Genomic DNA, 19,579 nt, shown 5'->3' on the forward strand with positions numbered 1-19,579 from the left:
TCAAGGGATAATTTAATTGACCTTATACTGCTGCAATCTTTTACTTGAGTCAGTGGGGCAACACCCAGAATAAATGGTCACTGAAATACCGCAGGAAAGTTAAGTTGGTGTCTTCCCTTCTAGCTCCCACTTTGTTGACAAGACCAAGGTTAGTGGAAGGAGGCGAAATCCAGGCCGTACTTTACCATTCCCCTTGCCGCAGTCTATTAGAGCGCCTTAGCTTCTCCGCTTCTTGTATCTGAGTAGGCGTAGACGCTGAAGAACTCCAGTCCGGATTTTGTTTCCTCCCCAGCGGCGCAGCCAAGAACTCTCGGGTTCCTTGCTTACTGTGGGGTGTTCAAATCTCAGCGAGGGAAGGCGGATCTGGCTGAGGGGCTGCAGAGCAATGGAGGCGAATCCCATCTAGCAAAGGATCGACCTTTCGGGCAGCAACGATGGTGAGTCGCTCTTGGCCGCTATTCTTATCCGGGAAGCTTTCTCGAGACCCCTTTCCATTCGGATCGGTCCAGTTGCCTTTGTTCTCAGGCTTTCTTCGGACACCAGCGCTTGGCTTCCCCATCTGAAACACGCGTCGACTTAATCCATTCATTCCTTGACACATGGTTTCTTGCCCCGAGCCAGAAGCGTTCCCTGGAGGAGGGGAGCCGCTTCCCTCGGGGGTCTCGAGCAGGCTGAACTCGAGTCCTTGAGGGGGAGCGCGGGTGGCGGCGGATGGCATGTGGGGCCAGTTGGTGGCGCTTTGGGGGAGGTGGGGGTGCCGGCGGGGACTGCTGCTAGTGCTGCCTCGGACGTTAGTTAGAGCGAAGGAGTTCGGCCTCCCTAGCGCTGGGCTCAGCATCTCGAAGCGATGGCGAAAAGGATGGCCGGCCAGCGGAGAGTTAGACCAGCAGGGCGAGCTGCTGCTTTGATCGAGGCCGAGTTGGAAAAAGTGGCACCCCTTTATTTGTGAGAACGAGCCTCCATCGCACGGGCTCGGTGCAGCCAGATGTTCCGTTTGGCTGGGTAAGGCTTGGATAATAATGGTAGCGATATAATTAGTTTGTGTGGGGAACTTCTCTCAATGAATGCCTCCTGGGTAACTTCACATTGTGACATTAATGCAGGGGTAGTTTCCTACCGAGCCGTAGATCTGGATAAACCGGAACACGTTCTAGCTATAGGTCGGGTTCTGTGCACGCGATTTATCCAGCAGGGCAGAATAGCAGGTAGAATATTTATTTATTTATGATTAAATTTATACGGTCCGGCAGGAAAGCCGAGCACGCTTGTTTCTTGCCAGCGGACAGCCTAATCGTAGTTCATTCAAAGGTGAACTGGGGCTGCTGCCCTCCAGAGATTAAACTACTTCACCCCACTAATAGTCCCCGAAAAATGAAATACAGTATGGGGATCTGCAAGTTCCAGATCAGTGCCATAGATTGGAACGATCTCTTTACGGTCCTCAAACACTTTGCTCTCACAACAGAAATAGCTAATAAAGTATAGATTGTCTTTGGTTTAATTCAAGTTTACACACGGAATCCCCTTGAATGTTTGTTGACCTGAGTCCAGGATAATGACAGATATTATGCATAAATTAGTTCATAATTCAGTAGTAGGATCTTGAGTATGCTGTGTGTCTGGAGTTCTGCTGTAAATGAGCCTTTTTCTTCGCTCTTCCGTATGTCCTTAGCTATCTGTATGAAACTGTGAAAGCCATCATCCTGTTCCATTGGGATTGTCCTCTAGAATGAATAGAGCAAAGCTTCCACAACAGGCTGCGCCCCTCTACTACCAGCCTTGTTTTTTTGTTGGGAGGGACCACCCTGAAGTTCTGCCCTCTGTTTATAAAGGGGCACAAATTCCTGAATATGCAGTATATAAAATAAGGAAACTCTCCTGTGGAAACAAACATTATGGAAGTTGCAGAATCCCAAACTTGGAACATTGCTTTGAAGCTCTTAAATTGAATCAGTTAAATTACCCAGAATGCAAAAGAGCTATCGCAGTAGTAGCACAAATCTATATTTAAATCTCCATGTAAAAGTTTGGAAGAGGTGGAAATGAGTTCTGACTCCCTGATCCTTCTTTCATGCCTTTTACTACCCACATTTTAAATCCGTGGATAAACAGCATCAGGTCAAGAACAACTAGTGGACTTTATACAACTGATTATTGGAAACCTATTTTTGAGAAGCTGTTTTGCAGAAGAATTGTTCACAAGTTACAACTTGGTTAAAAGTGAAACAAATGCAGTTATTTGTTCTAAGTTCACCAGACCTTACAAATCAAGAACAATAAGAATGTTTGAAGAACACTATATTTTGGAGTAGGCAACACTTGAGGGGTCAGAGGTTGTAGGGGAGCCTTCCACAGGACAGCAGGAGGCTATCTGGGGATCTGAGGGTGTGTGTGGAGATTTAAGAATGAGAATGGGAGGTCTTGGGAGACAAACTGATCCCATTGCCACCATTAAATCTTCCCCAGACACTCGAAAAATGCCCCTAAATTGCTTAATGGCTAATTCCTAATGGATTCCCCCTTGCAAATGGTGTTTTGGATAGAAATAGTCAATATGGATGTTTAAAATCTAGTCTCTTTATTATTACAAATGTATTTATAGATACATCTAAAATATATGGGATTGTTTTTACTTTGATGCAATTTCTGTTTTAGCTTTTGTGTGTGTGTGTGTGTTTAATTTTTGATTATATGATTCAATAATAATTAAAGGACTGACTTGAATACTTTACTTTTTTTTGGTTTGTGGCCCTTCATTTCTGAATTAGGAAAGTATAAGTTAATATCAACAACAGATAACTTGATCTTTTCCAGATTTTAAACTCTGGAATTTTTTCATATATACATACATGTATTTGTACCTATCATGCCATTCTCTTTTTGGCTAAGCAACATTATACAAAGGATAAAAAGGGAGTAAAAAATGATAAGCCAAAGAAATTAAAGGCATGAGACCAGAAAAGGAAATTGTAATTTATACATACCATTCATTGTATGTCTCCCTGCTTAATATCCTTGCAAATGATCGTTGCTTTATCATATCCCTACATCGCTCTCTACACTGACTTTGTTCTCTAAACTTCTCACTTCTTTCCATTTAGTCCCAGTTCCATCCCATCACAACTTTCTCAGTTTTCCCCTTTCTTCCAGCCCGTTCCCTCTTCCTTCATATATCTGTTTTGAAAATTGATCCTCTCCATATATCCGAACCACTTCAACATATTTCTTTCATATTAGTCACCCACTTTTGCTACATTGGTCTAAGACCCTAATAAAGTAACTTTATTACTTTAAAGGGGTGAAAAATGAATGTGGACTGAATGTAAAGATGAGTAAATATCTTTACATTCAGTCAACATTCATTTTTCACCCCTTCATCCTTGATCCTATCTCTTCCTATTTTATCACTCACATTTTTCAAGCGCTCCATTCCTGTGACATTCAACTTATTTTTATGTTTCTCTTGACATATCAAATCTCTCACTTCCACATAACAAAAGAGGCAGATGCATGCTTTTAAACATAGCCATTTCACTGGGTTTATGCTCAGATCAGTGTTTCTCATCATATAATCAGTGTAATATTTACTGCAAATAGTTCAGGTTCTCAGCTAGCAACATGGCATCATCTGGATACAAAAGTACATATTTCTTCACATCTCCAACCAACATAGCTCTATTATCACCACAAGCATTTAGACACTTGTCTATTAATATGTTAAACAACCAAAGGGGACATCACACATCCTTGCCTTAACTTCCTGATCTCTATTGAGGCATTTTTAAACATTCCATTTATTCTCCCACATGTTTTACTTCCATATGCCACTCTATTCACATACAGCAAACAACTTCAACTTGTTCAGCCACTCCATAAGCAAATTTCATCAATATTTTAATAGTTCCAGTTACATCACCTACCCCTTTACCATTTTTCAATATTCTCACAGCATTTATGATATCCTTTTATCAATTTTCCTTAACCTTTATAGCATTTGTTTCCATTTTACTCTTGCACATGTTGCTATCATTCCCATAAAAATCTCTAAAATACTCCTTCCAGTATTTTATTTTAGTCCTTACTTCAGTTTGATCCCAAAGCATTTCATTAAATTTATAGTTAGTTTCTTTCCCTCTACTGGAAGTGAAGTCTTGAATTCTCAAATTAGGTAAGGAGAGGTGAACAATTTTTAAAAAAATTTCTATCAAAATTGCTCTACATTTTTTTCTCCCTCTTTTACTCTTAACCACTTTCTTGCTCTGAGTACAGTACATTCTTTGCAACTATGTTTTTTCCTCTATATTTTTACTGATTTTGTGCCATTAGATCCCTGTCAACTGTTAATGATCACATAGACAGATTTTCTCCATGACAATCTGTCCCTAATGTGGTCCTTCAGGTCTGCCTATGGTGCATCCATCCCCACTGTAACTAAGTCCATCCACCTTGCTGCTGGTCATCCTCTTGTCCTAGATGTTTCAAGAGGATTAGACATCCCCAAACTGATACTCTTTGACTGTATTTGAGTCTTGGTGAAATGGGATCTGCGTTCTAACCCACTTTATTAGAGAGGGTGCTATAAGAAATCTCCAAGACTGATGATTCATCTCCATACCTAGGACTTGTTTGTTGTGATACAGCCACTCATTAGACTTACAAACATAACATTTTATTATCAGTGGAATCAAGACATTGGGCAGGTGAGGATGTTAAGTCAGGATCATTTATCTACAAGTGGTAGCAGCATCATTCTTCCCACCTACTGCAGATCAAGTTACACATCCCAAGTACAGAACACAGTTTACTAGATGGAAACAGTGGGTTATGCTGCAAAAATACCTTGTTGTCTCCTGCTGTAAGCCAAGTGATACACTGGAATTTAGGGAATATAAAAGCCTCCAGGCTCACTGATTGTTGAGGGAAATTCCCAACTCTAAAAAGTCCAATAAGCTAAACATTGTGCAAGTTCTTCTGATGATTTCCATGCATTCATAATCAGGGCCACAAGCAAAATATAATTCAGATCAAAAACAAGATAGCACTAAGGCCTGTTTGATTACATAGCAATTTTTACATTTTTGGGGGAGGGGTGCTCATTAACAGTACTTTGTTTTCCAGCTCTTAGAAATAGTGTGCAGAAATAGTCACAGAATATTAGCTAAAGTTTGGAGCAGGCTCTTTTGTTAGATGTTAAATCTTGGCAAAGTGGGATTATAAACTCAAGAGCTTTAATACTTGGCTTTGAGTTTGTTGCACTTCTGAGACAGTTCATACTACAAACAAAAAAGTTATCAGATATGTCAAAGTTGTTATTCTAGCTATTTTGTTTTGGTCTTATCTTCCCACTTTTAATAATCAGAAGTATTCTCTCAGAAGTATAATATATGCAGACATTGTTGACTGATTTTCTGGAAGGCCTTTGGTGATTAAGCAACTACAGGAAAATCTGTATCGTTATTGTTTGTTATTTTTTACAGTTTTATTGTCTTTATTATATTGTTCTTTGTACTGTGTTTGATTCTGTACACTGCTTAGAGCCTCTGGAGTGTGGCAGTTTATAAATCAAATATGTATGTATGTATGTATGTATGTGTGTGTGTGTATATATATGTGTGTGTGTGTGTGTGTGTGTGTGTGTATATATATATATATATATATATATATTAAAATGTGTGGCTTGCATTAGAAAATAGGCTGTATACACTAGGTCTGAACCAAAAAAATTTGTTATTTCAGAATTTACAGTACAAATTGATTACATTTGATATGAACATGCTTTTTGAGAAATAAATTATCCAGTTTTGATCCAACAAAGTCTGATTATCATAGAACTCTGAATGTGTTTAGCATGGAGTTCTATAATGGAAAGAGAAACATATGGACAACAGAGGAATATGATAAAAGGCCTCAGAGGTCAAGACGACCAAAGATAACTCTCATGTTTTGCTTATTTTTTCATATCCATTACTTCAAATATGACTTAATAAATATCAAAGAATGAAAATTTGGGGGGAAAAAATTGACATTTTACATGTGTACCATCTGGGGAAGAGCCATCATGCAGCCACTGAAGATAAAGTTTTGTGAGCAGAATGATTTGGTTCTTTAAAAATTTATTTTAATAGTTCTTTAAATGAGCAGTACATTGTGACAACATTGGAAGTAAAGCAAGTAAAAAAGAACAAAGAACCAACAACTGCATGGAAATAAATATTAGACAAAAGTCAAATAGTTTCAGGGTATAGATGAATATGCTTGGAATCTTACAAAGAATGAAATTTTAAAGATCCGTATCCAAAAATGCAATTGTATAAAAGAATGTCATTAAGAATCAATAGAACTAAAAGTGGAGGTTGAATCTGAGAAGTCCTTAATGAAGGGATTCGTCCAGTCTCTGCTATTGTGTTTCAGTCAGTGCTAATTGCCATCCTTTTTAATACTTTTGATCCAAATAAATATCTACTTTAGTTCTACAATGTTTCAGTATAGTATTTCTGGCAACTAATAAAACAAAGACTTATAAAATAGTGCAACTTAAGACATTAATTCTGTCTTAAGTTGCACATTTTATAAATCTTGGAGGAAAATAGACAGGTCACACTAGAATTAAGTACCAGTGGTGGTTGTTAGTTTTTCCAATTTGCTGAAAACCAAATTAGTTAGGTAAAATAATGTAGTTTGATAAGGCTGTAATGCTATTTATTAATTATTTTTATACTATGCTAAAACACATTAAGAGTTTGCATAAAATACTGAGCCACAATCTCCAACCAATTTTAGCCTAGCATATTATTATAACCCAACCCATGTAGCTAATGTTATGGTCCATTGTTACAGGAATGCAGAAAATTGGTTTAATTGAATAAACTGTGATTAAGTTAACCCTGAGTGAGTGTGTGGGCAAACACAGCTACAGTAGCTCTTACAAGCCTGATAGCTATGTACTCTTGTCTGAAGATAGATCTATTTCATAGTTCTTGATCATCTGGTTGCCTTGAATGATCTAGCCAGGAACATTAGGCTGTAGGATTCTCCTTAAAGACAACAGTGATTTCATTATTCAGTTGCAGGAGAGTTAGGACCAAACTATTTGTGTATTTCTTTGGAGTTCTTTGTAGGACATTGAAGGTCATGTGCTATTTCCTGTGTCTCCTTCCATGTGATGACTTGAGTTGGGGTGTCTGCAAATGCTGTCTGTGGCAAAGCAGTTCTGTAGACATATTTATTTTGTTCCTGAAAGAACACTCTCAGTGTAAAGCCAAGACTGAGAATACTCATACTCAAAGGAATGTCTGGGTATTGCTTCCAACTCTGAATGCTCCAAACACAGTCAGCTTTACCTGCCTGGGGGTTTCACAAGCTGCTTCCTGTGACATTGCTATTCTTAGAGTTTGAAGGATACAGGAAATACTGGCTATTTCCTTGTTTTCAATTGCTGCCTCACCTTGTTTAGAGAAGAAATTATAGTTTACATGGGCCATGCGGGGATTAAGGCAGTCTTTCTTCCTCTCAGGATACTGGTCTTGCATGAAAGTACGTGGTTGATAGAGTGAGCTGCTCTACTATTCTGTACAGTGCTGTCAGCAGTGTGCACAGTCTATTAAGAATCTGCAATTGGGTGTGGCCACTCAGAACATCTACACGGTGACCTAGTTCACACATCTTGCTAAATCACATTTGGTTTATTCATGATCTTTGAATAAACTGCAGTTGGTTGGTTCACACAATAGGGTAAGTTGTACTCTAAATCAAAACCAAACAAATCACTTTATGGCTTATTGCAATATGTGAAACCAACCTGTTATCTACAGGTACTGGATACCATAGTACAGTGGTACCTCGGGATACGAACGCCTCTACTAACGAACGTTTCGGGTTACGACCAGCTTCGGCAGGAAAATTTTACCTCTGGTTACGAACTCGCCTCGACATACGAACCGGATCCGTGGCCATTTTCCCTGCTGCCACGCGGTCGCGGCTTCCTGTGGGCGAGGTCGCGGTAGCAAGGAGACGTTCGGTGAGGCTTGTGGTGTGTTTGGCGGTGTTTTGCGAAGGTTTTTGGTGTGCGTGTTAGCATGGCTCCAAAGAAAATGCAGAGCAGGCTTGGCGGGAGTAAGGCTCTGAAGAGAAAAGTGACAATCGAGCTGAAGAAGGAAATTATAGAAAAGCACGATCGTGGCATTCGTGTGACTGATCTGGCCTCAGAGTACAAGATGGCGAAGTCGACCATCTCGACTATTCTCAAGAATAAAGATGCCATCAGAGGAGCTGATGTGGCAAAAGGAGTGTCGATCTTAACGAGGCAGAGGACACCAGTGCTGGAAGAGGTGGAAAAGCTGTTGTTGGTGTGGCTGAATGAGAAACAGCTGGCAGGTGATAGCGTGAGTGAGGCTATGATCTGCGAGAAAGCCAGGAAGCTGCACAGTGATTTGCTGCAGACAAACCCCTCTACCAGCGCAGCAAGTGAGGAATTTAAAGCCAGCAGAGGCTGGTTCGAGAAATTCCGAAAGAGAAGTGGCATCCACAGTGTGGCAAGACATGGTGAGGCTTCCAGTTCTGACAAGGCTGCTGCAGAAGCCTACAAGAAAGAATTTGAGGACTTCATGAAGGCGGAAGGGTACGTCGCTGAGCAAGTGTTCAACTGCGACGAGACAGGGCTCTTCTGGAAGAAGATGCCAAAGAGAACCTACATCACGCAGGAGGAAAAGGCACTGCCAGGGCACAAGCCCATGAAGGACAGATTGACCCTTTTGCTGTGTGCGAATGCAAGCGGCGACCTGAAGATTAAGCCGCTACTCGTGTACCATTCCCAGACCCCTCGTGCATTCAGGGAGCACAATGTGAACAAGGCCAGACTGCCTGTCATGTGGAGGGCCAATGCGAGAGCATGGGTCACAAGGCAGTTGTTCATGGAATGGCTGCACGAGGTGTTCGCACCCAGCGTTAAAAAATACCTGTCTGAGAACCAGCTGCCTGAAAGGTGCCTTCTCCTGATGGACAATGCCCCGGCACACCCTCCAGCCTTGGTGGATGACATGGACGCCGAGTACGACTTCATAAAGGTCAGGTTCCTCCCCCCCAACACGACACCTCTTCTGCAGCCCATGGACCAGCAAGTGATCTGCAACTTCAAGAAGTTGTACACAAAAGCGCTCTTCACCAGGTGTTTCAATGTCACCGAAGAAACATCCTTGACTCTCAAAGAGTTTTGGAAAAAACATTTCAATGTCCTCCACTGCATCAGCCTCATTGACAAAGCCTGGGAAGATGTCACCTGCCGGACCTTAAACTCCGCCTGGAGGAAACTGTGGCCAGAATGTGTTGCTGGACATGAGTGTGAAGGGTCTGATGCAGAGGTAGTGGAGGAGATTGTGTCCATGGGCAAGAGCATGGGTCTGATTGTGGATGATGCAGACATAGAGGAGCTTGTTGAGGACCATAAGGAGGCGCTGACCACAGAAGAACTTGCTCAGCTCCAGAGTGAGCAACAGAAGGTGCTGGGTGAGGAGCATTCCACTGAGGAAGAGGAGGAGGGGGAGGAGGGGAGCTGTGATGCGATCAAGTCCATCATGGAAAAATGGAATGAGTGCCAGGATTTCATTGAGAAGCACCACCCCAACAGAACTGTGACAAGCAGAGTGCTGAATCTTATGAACGATAACGTGTTCTCTCATTTCCGGAGGGTTATGCAGCGCAGGAAAAAACAACAGACTTTAGACAGGTTTTTCCCCAGAACTGAGCCTGCAGCTAAGAGGCAAAGAAGAGAGGAAACCCCTGAAGGGGACCCTCCCTCCAACCAATAACTGCCTCCCCACCCCATTCTCCCTCTTCATGCTGTGCCAGTTGCACTGTTTTTCATGTTTTTGTGGTGTAAAAATAAAATGCATATGTTTCAGAACGGATTGTACTTTACATTGAACCTTATGGGGAAATTGCCTCGGGTTGCGACCAAATTTGGGCGGAGGGCGGAACGGATTAACCGGATTTACATTGAACCCTATGGGGAAATTTGCCTCGGGTTGCGACCAAATTCGGAGGGCGGAACGGATTAACCGGATTTACATTGAACCCTATGGGAAATTTTGCTTCGGGTTACGACCAACTCGGGATACGCCCAGAGTCACGGAACGGATTAAGTTCGTATCCCGAGGTACCACTGTATAATGAAATTGAATTTAACTTCCTGTCTTGGTCATTGTATCCAAAGCGCATTATATCAAGGTTTCACTGTACTTCTCCTTTCTCCATTGGAAAGCATGTCTTGCAAAATAGCTCTTGCTGCACGTTTACAGCAACAAATAGCCCACAAATTCTTTTGGACTACCTTGGAGGATGTGATGCTCTGGAAGCAAAACCTAATGGACTCTTTGACAAGGCATTACTGCATTAAGAATCTGGCTGATGAAGACCTAACTTGAGATTAAAGTATCTACTGGCTATTCTGTTAACTGAAATGTATGATTATGATTCCCCTGTCTGAGAAAGGTCATTGCGTATCTAGAAGAAATGGAGAATAGGGTAGCTCAGATTATCATGGCATGGAAACATTTTCGTCTAAGGAAAATTTAAGCATATGGAGCTCTTTGGGGGAAGACACGATTAATCAAGGTTTAGAAAAATTATGCACTGTGCAGAAAGAGTAAAATTCTTACTAGAATTCACAGTCGTTTAGTGAAATTGTTTGGCAGTAGATTCAGAATAAACTAAGGAAACTATTTCAAATAAGGTGGTGGTGGTGGTGGTGGTGGTGGTGGTGATATTATTATTATTATTGTTTTTTATTTTTATTATTATTATTATTATTATTATTATTATTATTATTATTTGAAATGCACTATCACAAGATATGATGATAGCTATAGTTTCAGGTGGCTTTAACACAGAATTGGAGAACAGATATCTAAGAATATTAGCCATGATACTAAATGGATCTTCATGGTTTAGAGGAAGGCATCAGAACTTGAAAGCCTGGAAGGAGGATGTACATGTCACTGTTACATCCAATTTTCACCAATTCTATGCAAGAAAAAGTACACAAGGATGGGGTTTTCATATTGCATTAGGATGTTGTACAAGTCTAACTATTATGGGTTGTAAATTGTGGCTTATGACAGGAGTGCAAAAAATGTGCCCTGGGGCCACATCCAGCTCGCCAGTATCTCTTTTGTGACACATACATATCTCTCCGAGAGTGGGGCCAGAAATGCGTGCCCTTTATTTGGGGCTTAAGGGAGAAATGGACCCTTGACCCCTTAAGAAAAAGTCCTCACCCTGCCTGCTAACCCAGACCTAACCTGTTACCCAGAGCTCACATGGCCTTTTTGGTAATAGCAGTTGTACATCTCTAGTTTCTGGTTCAGCATGTTAAGTGAACTCTGGCAGTTGTACCTTATTCTTCCAACCATGGTTAAGGAAACCATGAATTAGCATGTTCAGTGAATCCAGGCAAAACTTTATCACCATTGGTTCCTGCTCCATTTTCTTGTCTTTGTTGCCCCATGACTGAGTTTTCTGCTGACTTCCTAGCAGCTATCTCTGCTAGTTTTTTGGATTTCTCAGGTCTTTGGCCTTTTCCTATAAATATTTATATTTTGTGTGGGCTAGACTGCTGCTTCAAAAGGATGCTACAGAGGTTTAAAAAAAAAAGCTTCAAAAATGACAATTAAAATAATTCCCCTATGAGAAAATCTATAGCAAGTGTGTCCTTCCACCTGAAAAATGAAGGGTAAGGGAAGATGCAACATATGTATATTAAGTCATGCATGGCTCATATTATATGGATAGAGAAGTTTTTTTTCTCTTTCTGTGTGTGTGTTACAATTTAAGTCATCCACTGAAACTAATTGCAGAGAGATTCAGGACCAATAGAAGGAAATAATTTTTAATATAGCGCACATTGTTACATGATGTGACATATGCTGCCAGCAGTTGTGGTAATGGCAACCAACTTGGATTGTTTTAAATGAGACTGGAGAGGTTCATGGTGGCTATCAATGGATCCTAATATTGATTGCTATTTACTTGTCCTAATTACTGGTTGATTGTAAGTGATCCTGAAAGGAGGCATTGCTTTCCAGTCCAGCTTGGCCATTGTGTGACACAGAATGATGGACTAGGTAGGCCTATAACCAGTGAAAAAATTATACAAAACAGGCATCCGTAGAGAGTATGACAAAAATATTATCCCTGTCCCCGTCACTACAGTCTACCAGCATTGACAGAATGGGTCAGTTTTACTCAGATCTCTCAGTTCTAATCCTCAGATATAAGTCACGGCATAAATTTTTATAGTTAATTAGAAATTATGTAAAAGAGAATCTGCGCATTCTGCAACAGGAGCATTTGGTCTCTAGGTTTGGAAGGACCACAAATGTTTTATAAAGAGAGAGGGAAAACAGCAAGGGTTAGGGTTGAACAGCCTGTTTTCACTTCCAAGATTGGGGCCACTCTCCTACTTTCTTAGACATGCAGTGGAATTCTTTACCCGGTATCTGGAGACCATATGTGACTGAATGGGACCAAGGAAACAGAGTTGCTACAAGACAGAGGGGCTATTCATACAGAAGAACTTGGCAGTTTCAGGGTCCCTTTTCCGGCTTTGGTGGGGGTCATATTCCTCCCAGAGGAGCAAGTCTGTGACTTGGAGGTACTCTGAATTCACAGCTCCAGTTGGATCAGCAAATGGAGATTGCAGCCAGGGATACCTTAGCGAGGCCTTTGTGTCAGTAGCTCATGCTAGATGGGACTATTGCAATGAGCTTTATCTGGGGCTGTCCTTGAAGACTATGTAAAAGCCTACAGCAGCCTGCATGCTGATGTTGTGAATTGCTTTGGCAGTGGGATTCCTACACTGCAGGCTACCTATATCAATATACTCCTATACTGGTTGCTAGTAAGCTTCAGGGTATAATTCAAGGGGCTGGTATTGACCTATAAATCTTCACAGAGCTTGGGCCCAGGCTATGTAGGGATGACAGCTTCTGGACAGAATCTTATTATCCTGTTTGTTCAGCCTACAGGTACATGCTGTAGATATACCTGCCTCAGGTAGTTATGGGGGGCAGGAGTCCAGAAACAGGCTTTCTCAGTGGCAGCCCTGAAACTCTAGGGCAAGCTTTTCTCTGAGATTCAGATGGCCCTCACACTGGTCACCTTCAGGAAGATAGAGTCTTCTAGCACCAACCTTCTGGGTAAAACTATCAATAAATCATTGGAGCTGAAAGACTACCCATTTAGAGGGGCCACTGAACTTGATGTTAATGTTATCTCAACTTAAATTCTGTTGAATTTGGATGATTTTAATTCTCTTTCAATACTTTGGTCTATTGATAGCGTAATCCTATTTATTATTATGAACCACTTAGGGGTTGGCAAGTAAGTGGTATATAAGTGTGGGGAAATAAATGAATTCACCTTAACCAGATTAAGCATATTGTATGAACACAGTCATTATGTTAGTCATTAGCTTTCTCTTTGTGCTGTACTTCTGGGCATCCTGGAAACAAAAGTGCTCAAGAGACAATGATTGGAGTGCCCAGTCTTCCCAAAAAGAACATGTCTGCATGCAGAAGGCAGAGTTCTTCTCCTGCATGGCAGGCGCCGCTCCTCCCTATTGTTGCAGGGCAAGAATCATAAAATACAGTTGCAATGTGAGATGGGAAACAAACAAGGGTCTCTGCCACAATTGTATTTTACAACAAATGTTCTCCCCTTCCTTTGCTTATTACACTCCTTTAGTTAGGGTATAGTTTTGTATTGAGCATTTAAGTCTGGAAGCACCAATTCATAACTCCCTCAAGTCCATGGGTCTGATCTCTAAAGATTCTATAACCGAAGGTACTAATGATGGGCTACAAAGATCTAAACAACCATTAGGTGGCAGCAAAGAGTTAGAAAAAACTCTTTGTTGCCATCTAGTGGCCTTTTGGATTTTTCCAGCATATATGTGGTACGCCTTCTAATAATGAAATTCTCTCTTGTGAACTTTTAAGTACATGTATGAAGTTAGAGAGAGAATTCCACGCCATACACTTGTCACCTGTGTAACAGAGTTCCAATGAGGAATCGTGGGGAGTTTATATACAGATGTTGGGTATTATGAATGGTGAGTCATGTCTTGTATCCTTAGGTGGCAACATGGGTGAAACGTTATGGTCTTCAATATAAAAGTTTGTTTTACTCTCCCACTGAAATTAATGGAAAAGGTTATTATGCTGAATCTTCAACAAATGTAAAATTGTAGACTTAGCAGCACCACATCCTGAAGAGATAGATCATGGTTTATTTGTCCCCTGTGCTGCTGATGTTCTGCTCCTATTCTACACCATTTCAGCTGATCTGTCACTCTATATTCTGTAATGGTATAGTTCACCAATATAACTGGGATTTCTGCTGTGAATAACTTATCCCAGGTTCCACTGGTGTACTGTATTTATGTTTCAGTGCTGATATGTATTTTATTTATTTGCTTATTTAAAATCCATTTTTGTTCTATGCTAGGGGAAAAAAAATATATAAACTACTGTTTCCTATGAAGAAAAACTGTTCTCCCCCCCTTTCCCAATCATTTCCAGGCATATCAGGCATTCAGTATTTATTTCACAGCATTTTCTTTTTGCGTTCTCTGTGCAAATTCACTGCATTCTGCTCTAATTCAGCTGTAGCTTTAGGCAGTGTGTATAATAGCTGACATGCTTCTTAATAATAGCTGACATGCTTCTTAAATTATTTTCTTATCAAGATTGCTAGGTTCTTTCTTCATGCAACTTTTGGATTTTGGTTTTAGGAGAACATTCTGCTATGAGGCAAACTGTTCACTGAGCAAAGTTAGGCAAAATTTGCCGAAACAAATCTGGAAGGGGAATATATTCAGAAGGAACTAAATATACATTTATAAAAACATATGAATTCAAGAATAATTCTGTTGACTCAAGAATGTCAAGAGCCATGCTAATCAGAAGACCATGTGCAGGATAGAAGGGTAATAAATTTGCTTAATTCCCTTTTAAACTGATCCAAATTGGTGACCATTGCTACATCTTATAGTAATAAATTGCATAGCCTAACTGTGTACCAAATGAAGAGATGTTTTCAATTTTAAATCCTAGAATGGGTGATTCCGAGTTCCAGTATTATGACAGAGGAGAAAAAAATCTTCCCCTATCCACGTTTTCCATGCATTCCATAACTATATGCACTTCCATCATATTAATCATACTCAACTTTTTCCTAAAATAAAAAAAAAAAGCAAACATTGCTTTGCTTATAGGGGTCCTGCTCTGCCATTGCTTAGGCGAATGTAAAGAAAAAACAGACTGACTATTACACAGTAATAGTCTTCTTCCTGAAAATACAGTATCAATTCAGGCACATTTATTTATTGCAATAAAACCAGAAGCATGGGCAAAAGGCAATTTAGAAGAAAGAAAACTTGAGCCTTACGTTGGAAAAAAGGGGAATTGGATGGGAATTAATAAAGACATATTGGGACATATTGGAAAAGGAGGAGGAGTACGAGAATTCAGAAGAGGCATTACAGAGGGATCAGGTATCTTCTGCAGCCTGACTGTGTGTCAGTCTGCTTCATATACCTCCTGGTTGGTGAGACGTAGGCAGGAGTATAGTTGTTTGCTGGCAAGGTAGTCTCTAGATTAGAGTACTTAGCTTGGATAAACAGTGTAAACATGCTTGGGGTAAAACAGATTTGATCACACTTCCAGCATATTGCCCCACAGGTACCAAGAGTAATCTGAACTGTCCTTACCATTAGTAGGCTATGCTGCATGTGGCAAGACTGGGAACTTAGCTTACACCTTCTCTACCAAAAAGCATTAAGTGAAAATGTCAGTTGAACAAAGCCATAATGGGTAGCAAAGGTGGTCAATATTATGGGCCCATCTAGTGACAACCAGGGAATATGGAAGATCGTGACTTGGAATGCAAGAGGAATAAATGGTAAAGAGCATGAAATATGTTGTGTGTTTGTGAAAATAACAGAAAGAGGAATGACATACAGATGTAAATGAAGGTGGTTTGATCTTGGAGTGGAGTTGATGAATACAGACAGGAAGTGAAGGAGTAGGTTTCATTACGAACAAAATAGTTAAAATGTACGTTAGAGTGTATAACTTGATGTCATGCTGTTTGTTGTGGCTGTGTATAAAAGTAGGAATCTGAAGGTAGCTGATAGTTGAATCTTAGGCTACAGTGAGTAGTGATAATGAAGAACCAGAGATGATATTTAAGATGATGTTAGATGATATAGATGGATGGGTGGGGATCATACAAAGGGATGGGGTTTTGATCTCTTGGTCATAATCATCATCTTGATTTTTTTTTTTTTTTACACTGGCCCTCCCTGCAGATAACCCCAGCAGAGGCATCCATAAAGGAAGTCAAAGAGGGGCAAATTATGAAAGGAGCATCATGTTGATGTGATGCAAGAGCTTACATTGCTCTTGATAAAAGCACTGGTTTCTGTGGACACCTCTGCTTCATGAAATGATGAAGAATGAGAAAAAACGCATTAAAATGATAGCTGCAAAAAATGAGAATGAGGCGAAAGATACTGTATAATTTATATAGACAGAGAGCAAGAAACAATAAAGATTAAAGGAGGCAGAGAACTTGCAGAGGAATTTTAATGGAAATAAAAATTGTTGAAAGTGGGTGAAGGGAGCTGTCAGCTCCACGAGGTAGACAAGATCAAGAAATAAACTTCATGGAAGACTAAAACAACTTTTATTAAGATGGAGTATAATAACAAAATCTTGCAAGTCTGATTATGCTTTACCTTCTCCCCCTCTTATATAAATTAGGGGGATGTCTGTCTGAGATATTTACACGTACCTTCTGCATAAATTGGGCTTAAGCCATGTTTTCTCCTCATTGCTTTAATGGATCTCTGTTCTCTCCCTCAAGGTCATCCTCTTTACTCTCTACAGGAGCTAAAGAAGAAGCTTCTAGTAGAGTGATTTCACTTAAAAATGAAAGGGATGAAATGTTTTGGGATGAAACTAAAGTGAAGGAATCTGGAAAGTGTATCTTAGAGATCTGTATGGGAATGATAATGATATGCTGAAGAATGGAATGGAAACAAATACTATAAATGTTAATGTCCAAGAAAAAAATGATGAAAAGGAAGTCATAAATGCTGTGAATAGATTGAAAAAGAATATGGCTGTAAGTGTAGATGGTGTAACTGAAAGAGATGTTAAATTATGGTGTGGAGGTTTAATGACATATATCACGGCTATGGCTGAAGCATGAGAAAAATCATGAAAGTAAAAAACAGGCAGCTGGAACTTTGACCCTGGAAAAGAGACAGATAACAAAAACCAGACTTGGTCTTTCTATAGTGTGAAAGGAGGCAGTAAAGGGCCACAATAAATGCTATTGTTTATGGTACACAGGTATTAGTATCTGTAGTTAGAGCAGGAGTAAAGTCCTGTTAGTTTAGAGGAACGTAGAGGCACTGCAGTATGGTCATTCCCATTGTATTATCAGATGCTACATTCTGGTTGTAGAGGTCATAGTATGATTTACAATATTTTCTTTATCATTCCTATGTAACAAACCAAAGGTATATAACCTGTAGCATAGCTTTGTTTAAGGCTCTTCTGCATTCCTTTGACAAGGAGCCCAGTGATCACTGTAGTTGTGCATGCTAATAAAAAATGCTTTGTTTCAACAATCTCCAGATGCTTTGGTTCCTTATTAAAGTGGGCATTTTCCCCGCAACAGCAGCTATGCTTTGCTTACAGATGGCAGTACAGCTTGTTTAATGCATGTGTCAAGATTGCATTTGTGCTTGGCAATCAGCTACATTTCACCTTCTTTTTCTTATCTCTTGCCTTCAATTTCCTTGGCTTACTATTTCTTATTCCTTTTCTACACTCTGCATAATGTTGCTTATCCTGAAAGGAAATAGTGTAATGGAAATGTATGTAAGTCCTATATGTCCTAATAAATATTATATTTAATATACGAATTATACATGCATACATACACTTAATTAATATACTTCAAGATGCACGTAAAGGGAAATTCAAAGATTTCAGAACAGGTGGAAGATTCAGAAATGACCAGATACAGCAAATTAAAGAAGAGGAAAAGCTGCATCCTCCATACAGTGCTGAATTCCCAACAATATGCAGAGCACGCATTCCAGCTGCTTGTTCCATTTCACTGCCAGCTTCCTCCTCTCAGGAATATGCATACTTGGCTGCTAGGAAATGATGCTGGATTCCTTTAAAAGACAGTGACAGTTTGCAACTTGAACTGTTAGATAGGATGCACATGTGTATGCACATGTGTGTATGTGAGCAATTAAGAGTCACGATTATGATTACTTTTATTTACATTACATACAGGGTGTTGGAAGTCAAGGGGTGTGACCTTCTGGAACAAAGAAGTTCCAAGAATCAGTGGGTTTGGCATTCTATAGGAATCTGGGTCACCATTGCGTCTGGGACATACCACCCCCCAACTTTTCTGCCAGTGATGCTGAGAAGGGAACATTATGATGAGAGACTTCAACTCGTGCCCTCTCCTTCTTACTGAACTTGAGGACCCAGTTGCATACATTAAAAATGGATTACTCCTCTGTAAGAACAGTATCAACATCTGCTAAAGTTTGTCTGGGTCTCTGCCATAAGCCTTCTTGGAACAGATTACATCATTAGCACATGTGGGAACAAGAGATGGCTACCACAGAAACCTCTTCTTTCATATTGCCTTGATGTTGACCACTTCAATTGACTGGAGCTGGCTTAGTGGCCTTTCAAGGGGAAAACTGGAAATCATGGGATCTGTTGCCCATTCTGCTATGGATGTTTTTGTATCTGTTGACAAACTTCTTTCTTCCCATATGGTTTTTTTTTAATGTTTTGGTTATTGAAATGCTGATTTAATTAATTATACAGAATCATTAAAGAGCTTGTGAAGCGCTTAGGAACATTGTCTCCTGAGGTCAGAGCATCAGCATTTGTCAGCAAGCTCATTTAAATTGGCAATTCCAGAAATCAAGTTCTCATTTGATAATGATGTTGGCCCTCGACTTCCAGGGAAGAAAAGGTGAACTGAAGACAGCTCCACTGAGAGTGGAGCTGACAATCACAGTGGAATGAAGAGCCAGTGAGTGGATCAGCTCTTTGCAATTCCTCACTGGACAAGAAGAGGACTTGGGATCACCCACAAGTGCTCCAGACAGTTGCTCCTCGTGAGGAGACCACAAGACAGCAATCTCTGGTGGGTTTAGGGCTCTGAGAGATGAAGGAATGCCATCTTAGCCCAAAACATTATTGGCGCCTTTCCAAAGGACACTGGGTTTGCATACTTCCTATCTAGCTACTTTTGGAAATTGCTTGTTAATTGCTTTTCAGCAGGAACCTTTGGAGTGACAAGGGTTTGGTTGTTTTTTTTAGCACCGGGTGGGTTTCCTTCAATCCTTACTGAAAGAAGTTTTAAATATAAGTTTAAGGACTTAAAAAATTCTCTTTTGGGGAGTAAACAGTAAAAGGGTGATTAGAACTTTGATTTTGGAAAGTTATAAATTGAGTAAGGGTCCAGATGGATTTGA

At 40.2% G+C, this 19,579-nt stretch overlaps 1 protein-coding gene across 1 annotated transcript in view; it reads left to right on the forward strand.

The window, feature by feature from the left end:
• The first annotated feature begins 292 nt into the window (after window positions 1-292).
• The window catches only part of N4BP3 (NEDD4 binding protein 3), a 32,529-nt gene continuing 13,242 nt past the window's right edge, over window positions 293-19,579 (forward strand). The window contains exon 1 of the mRNA XM_007420324.4: window positions 293-437. The gene's annotated coding sequence lies outside the window, so the exon portion shown is untranslated. The remainder of the gene's footprint in view (window positions 438-19,579) is intronic.

Source organism: Python bivittatus, unplaced genomic scaffold, assembly GCF_059951505.1.
Source record: "Python bivittatus isolate LINGU-HERP-01145 unplaced genomic scaffold, Pbiv_v1 ctg000080_np1212, whole genome shotgun sequence".
Lineage (NCBI taxonomy): Eukaryota > Metazoa > Chordata > Lepidosauria > Squamata > Pythonidae > Python > Python bivittatus.